The 6,149-nt window shown below is 46.0% G+C and overlaps 1 pseudogene; it reads right to left on the bottom strand.

Annotated features, from left to right (window-relative positions):
• Positions 1-1,210: 1,210 nt before the first annotated feature.
• LOC113980355 lies at positions 1,211-5,869 on the bottom strand (annotated as a pseudogene).
• Between the last annotated feature and the right edge of the window lie 280 nt (positions 5,870-6,149).

The raw sequence follows: 6,149 nt of genomic DNA, 5'->3' as shown, positions 1-6,149 counted from the left end.
TTACAAAATTAGAAAAATAAAAAAACATTAGGGGGCTTAAGGCATCAGTCCCCCCTTAGAGACTGGACAAAACCCAAAAGTTTTGTCCAATCTCTACCTACACCTACAACAACTATAACATCTGTACATGCAGTGAGCTATTATACTAACACTAAGTATGTACAATACTAGAATAAACAGTTGTTTCATCCATGTCCAATTCGGTAACCATGAAGTGAGTTTGTGGAGGACATCTCCTATACCCAGGGAGACATCATCCAGAGATATTTCGTGTAAGATTTTGGTTTCATTTCGAATTGCGGCCAAATCATTATTAATTCTACCAGTCTGGTCTATATAAGAGCAGCAACTGGTGTTGATAACTTTACACACGCCTCCCTGTGAGGCTAGTAAGAAATTGAGGGCCATTCGATTTTGTACCACTACATGAGATAAGCTTTGGAATTGTTCTTTTAGGGCTTCAATTGCATCTAAGGTGTGATCTTGAATGTTTTCCATGACAGCTGAAATGTTTACAATTGCTTTCTCCAATTCACTCACTCCTAGAGATGGGACTAGAGCTCTAACTACGCTGTGGAAAATTGTAGGGCGTTCAATAAGGAGATTGTTAGTTCTTTTCACCCTTTTTGAATAGGTTTTATCCCATTTTTGTTCATCCATCGGGTCGAGAATTGTTATATTTGGGATCACTGCCCCTAAGGCGCAGACCTGATCTTTATCAAGGGGCAGAACTTTCCAGGCCTCCTTTTCACAGATCCAGTACCATCCTGAACCCTGGGGAGGAGTTAATCTCAAAGGGAATTGTGCCATCCCTGCAACAATTTCTGGATTTATCTCTTCTTTTGAATTGGTTTTATCACAGTGGGGGGGGAGAATGATTTTTCCTATAGCGTTTACAATCACGCAGGGAACAATATCCTGATTAGAAATTACGTTGCTTAGGGCCACCGGATAATAAGTCTCTGTAACGGTCTTCCAGGTCCCTGGGAAATTTATCATGGACTTACCAAAGCTTGTCCCATTTAGTAAAATGCCAATTAGGGGCCAATCACTATTCTCATCATCAATTGCCGGTACTTGAGTACAGATCCAGCATTCAGTTTTCCGAAGAATTTTTGACACATTTTGGACTAGGGCCACATGTAGTTTTTGGTCCCAAACTCGGTTCATAGTTACCGGTTGCACGAACAGAATACACAGCAAGAACAGCCTATTCCACATCTTCTTCGTCGGTGTCCGGTTCTGATTGGCTGGTTGTTCCGGGAGCTGGTGCTCTCTTGACTCTGGAATAGTGGAACCAGGGTTCTCTGCCAGCGACTTTGACGGCGGTGAGGGAAGTCAGTAGGACTTGGTATGGTCCTCTCCACTTGGCTCGCAAGGGGTCACTGTTCCACCACTTGACGTAGACCCAGTCTCCTGGTTGGAAAGGATGAGCAGGGGTGTCCAGTCCTATGGGTCTGGATAACTCGATGACCCTCTGGAGCTTCTGCAAAGTAGAGCCTAAAGCAATCAAATATTTTTGTAAATCGGCTCTCCCTCTTATGTGTACATCCCCTGGTACGTGTGGTGCCTGATATGGTCTTCCATACAGTATTTCATATGGACTTATGTTATCCCTCCGCCTTGGTTGAATACGAATCCTCAGCAGAGCTAGTGGCAAAGCTTGAGCCCACGACATAAATGTTTCCTGACAAATTTTGCTAATTTGCATTTTCAGCGTACCATTCATTCATTCAACTTTGCCACTAACCTGAGGTCTATAGGGGGTATGTAGGTCCCAGACAATCCCTAGGATGCGGCATACCTCTTTTACTATTGTTGCAATAAAATGTGTTCCTCTATCTGATGACATTCCTAGAGGAACCCCAAACCTTGGAATTATGTGGTTAAGTAAAGCTTTTACCACTTCCCTTGCTGTGTTAGTGCGACAGGGGTACGCTTCAGGCCATCCACTGAAAGTGTCAACCAACACAAGTATGTATTTATATCCCCCCCATGGTGGCAACTCAGTAAAATCTATTTGCCAGTAATCTCCGGGTTGGTCTCCAGCCTTTGTTACCCCTAGTACCACTCTCTTTGTTGTATCTGGGTTATTTCGCTTGCAGATTTCACACTTACCTACTATGGACTGTACAGCTTCAGTCATACCTGTCCCTATTACTGTTTTCTTTAGATGTTTTAGAAGGTTTTCCGCTCCCCAGTGGGTAGCCTCGTGTTCCTGTTGAGCTATTTCCCTAAGGAGCGGTGGTGGAACTATAACCTGTCCTGTGGGTGTGACAGCCCACCCCCCTTCCTTGATTTCAGCTTTCAGTGATTTAATTAGCTGATCGTCTTTTTCATCATATTTAGGGGTGTATTTTGTTAAATCAATTTCTTTTTGAGGTACTATTGCTAGGATGCCTTTTTCTGCAGCCCCTTTTGCTGCTTGGTCAGCAAAATGATTTCCCAGCTCGGGAGTTGTTTTCCCCTTTTGGTGGGCTCTACAGTGCATAATAGCTACCTCTTCCGGTTTCCAGATACTATGCAGGAGTGCATGGATTTGGTCTGCATGCTTGACTCCACTGCCTTGGGCTGTCAGTAGTCCTCTTTCTTTCCAGATGGCTCCATGGGCATGTACAACACTAAATGCATATTTCGAGTCAGTCCAGATATTTACCTTCTTTCCTTCGCTCAGTTCCAAGGCTCTTGTCAGCGCGATTAGTTCTGCCTTTTGGGATGACACATCTGCTGGTAAGGCCTTTGCCTCGATCACTTCATCTCTGGTCGTCACTGCATACCCTGTGAAGCGCTTACCATCTCGCATGAAGCTGCTTCCGTCCGTATACAGTTCCCCGTCTGCATCCTCCAGAGGCACATCTTTCAGGTCTGGTCTGCTGGAGTAAGTCTCTTCTATAGTCTGTAAACAGTCATGCTCAGGGACACTGTCGGTTAGTGTTGAGGACAGAAACATAGCTGGGTTTACAATAGATGTTGTTTTCAAAGTAACATTGTCCTGTTCCAGCAACACAACCTGATACTTAAGCATTCTGCTGGGGGACAGCCAGTGGCCTCCCTTTTGTTCAAGCACGGCTTGAACTGCATGGGGTACATACACGGTGATGTGCTGCCCAAGGGTGAGCTTCCGGGCTTCTTCAATCAGGATAACAGTTGCTGCCACAGCTCGCAGGCACCCCGGCCACCCTTGGCTAACACTGTCCAGCTGTTTAGAGAAATAAGCCACAGCTCTTCTTTGGCTTCCCAGAGTCTGCAATAACACCCCCAGAGCAACATTCAATTGCTCATGCGTGAACAGTTCAAAGGGTTTAGTTAGATCTGGTAATCCTAGTGCTGGAGCTGACATCAAGGACTGTTTCAGTTGTTTAAACACATCTCTGGTCTCATCTGTCCATGTTATAACTCCCTCTTTGGCCGTTTTCAGGACCTCATACAGAGGTTTGACTAGCAACCCATAGTTAGCTATCCACAGCCAGCACCATCCTGCCATTCCCAGGAAGGCTTGCATCTCTCGTACAGTGCGGGGCTCTGGGAGATGGCAGATGGCCTCTTTTCGGTCTGTGCTGAGTAGCCGATGCCCATGATAGATTTCAAGCCCCAGGTAGATGACTATTTCTTTGGCTATTTGTGCCTTCTCTCTTGAGACCCGATACCCACTTAGCCCCAAAAGGTTCAAGAGACTTACAGTGAGCTTGATGCACTGGTCCCGGGTTCTGGCTGCAATTAGGATGTCATCTACATACTGCAGGACAACTCCTTCTGGCTGCTGTCTTCTCCAGTCCTCCAGTTCTTTTGCCAACTGGTTCCCAAAAATTGTCGGGCTGTTCTTAAAGCCTTGCGGAAGAACTCTCCAGGTTAGTTGCGTTTTCCTCCCTGTCTCAGGATTTTCCCACTCAAAGGCAAAAATTTCTTGGCTGTCTTTATGTACAGGAATGCAGAAAAAGACATCCTTAAGATCAAGTACTGTGAACCATCCAAAATCCTCTGTCAATGTGGTTAACAGTGTATAGGGGTTAGCTACCACTGGGTAGATGTCCTCAGTTATTTTATTGATGGCCCTAAGATCCTGGACTAGCCGATAGCTTTTGCCATCAGCCTTTTTCACTGGTCGGATGGGGGTATTGAATCTGGATTCACACTCTACCAGTAAACCAAATTTAAGAAACCTTTCAATTATAGGCGCTAAGCCTTTTCGGCTTTCTAATTTCAAAGGATATTGTTTTTGCCTTACCGGGACTGCTCCTGGCCTGAGTGTGATGCTTACTGGTTCAGCTTGCTTTGACTTCCCGGGGTATTCGCTGGCCCAGACTAAAGGTATGACAGCATTTTCAACTTCTGCAGGGATCTCTCCATGATTTTCCTGTCTAAAGAAAGCAGCTGCCTCGATATATTTAGTGTCTGGAATTATAACTTTTATGTCTCCCCCCTTGCTGAATTTAATTTCAACTTTTAATTTTTCCAGTAAGTCTCTACCCAACAAAGGCCTAGGAGAATTTGGCATGTAGAGAAATTGGTGAGTTACCCAGTGTTTACCCAATTTGAATTTCAAAGGTTTAAAAAATGGCCTTGTCTCACTTACCCCTGTAGCACCTACCACAGTTATAGTTTCATTACTGAGTTTCCCTTCCACAGTATTTAACACAGAGTATGCCGCACCTGTATCAACCAGGAACTCAATATCCTCCCCCCCCAGCCTAGCTTTAACCAGAGGTTCTGCTGGGGAAGAAACCTCCGGTTCCCTTCATACATTCTGACTCACAGTCAGCTGAGGGGCTGGTGGTGGTGGTGGTAGGGGGAGAGGGTTTTCAATTCTCTTCCGTTCCGGGCAGTCTTTTCTCCAATGTCCTTTCTTTTTACAATAAGAGCACCTGTCGTCTGTTATGTCCTGCTGACGATTGGACCTATGATACCTGGGGTTACGCCTGTGATGATAACCACCTTCTGGTTCCATCACCCCTGTTCTCTTTTTCTGCTCCCTGTTACGATATACCGTCCAAACTATTTCTAATAGATCACCAATATCCTTCTTATCACCACCTGCTTTTTGCAGCTTCCTTCTTATGTCATTTGTGGACTGCCCTATAAATAAATACACCAGATTTTTCTTTCCCAGATCTGACTCTATGTCCATGTCAGTATATTTCCTAATGACATCCTTCAATCTGTTTAGAAAGTCTGTGGGTGTCTCGTTAGTATTTTGCTTAACTTTGTACATTTTGGACCAGTTTATTGCCTTCGGAACCCCATGCCGAAATCCATAAATTACCCAGTCCTGATACCGTTTCAGTGCTTCTTAATTCGCTGCCATGTTAGGATCCCATTGGGGATCATCAGGGGGGAAAACGTCTTTTATATCTTCCCCTGGAAACTGCCCAGAAGTTTTTAACATTTCAATTGCATTTCGAGCAGCTCTTTTTACCATCTCCTTCTCTGTCTGATCTAATAACGTGTCCATTATAGCTTCCAGATCATCCCAGTCAGGGTTCTGAGTTTCGACTGCTCTTTGCACATAGTTTGCCACTTTGTCAGGGTTATCTCTATATGTCCCTACACAATTCTTCCATTGCTGTAACTCAAACAGTGAGAAAGGTACCTTTATTAATACTGTACCCTGATTGGTTACAGCTTGCCTTAAGGGTGCTTCCAGCGGTAGCTTATCTTTTGCTCTTGTTCTACCTGCTATCGGGTCGGGGGCAGCTAACGCTTCACGGGCCCTCTTCCCCTTTGTTTTTGGTCTTACTACAGGCGGGTCTGCTTCCTCCTCCTCCGAGCTGTCACTTAATTCGCCCTCTGCTTCTGCATTCTTATCAAACGGTGGTAAACCTTGCTTCTGCCTTCTCTCAGCAGCCGAAACTAGTTTGCCCTGTCTCTGCATCTCTGTTCTCTCTTCATGAGAGGCAGAGATTGTAAACTCCCTCGGTTCCTCTTTCTCTCCCCCTCCCGTAAAGGTGGGCTGCCCCACCTCGGCAGGGGGAGGCGTGGGAAAGGGGGCGGCTCCAACCCCACCCCCCAGGTCAGTAGGGACAGAGGCCCCGCCTGTCAGCACCTCCCCTGCCCCTCCCGGAATTCCAGGGGTTGTTCCTGCTATCGCTGCTGGGGCTCCTCCCCCCGCTGCCGCTGCAGCCGGGGCTGGCCCCAGCCCTGTCACTCCCACA

This window comes from Neopelma chrysocephalum, unplaced genomic scaffold (assembly GCF_003984885.1).
Source record: "Neopelma chrysocephalum unplaced genomic scaffold, ASM398488v2 Primary Assembly neopelma1_93834, whole genome shotgun sequence".
NCBI lineage: Eukaryota > Metazoa > Chordata > Aves > Passeriformes > Pipridae > Neopelma > Neopelma chrysocephalum.
Note: the sequence above shows the minus strand (reverse complement) of the source record. Positions and strands in the feature narration are given on the sequence as shown.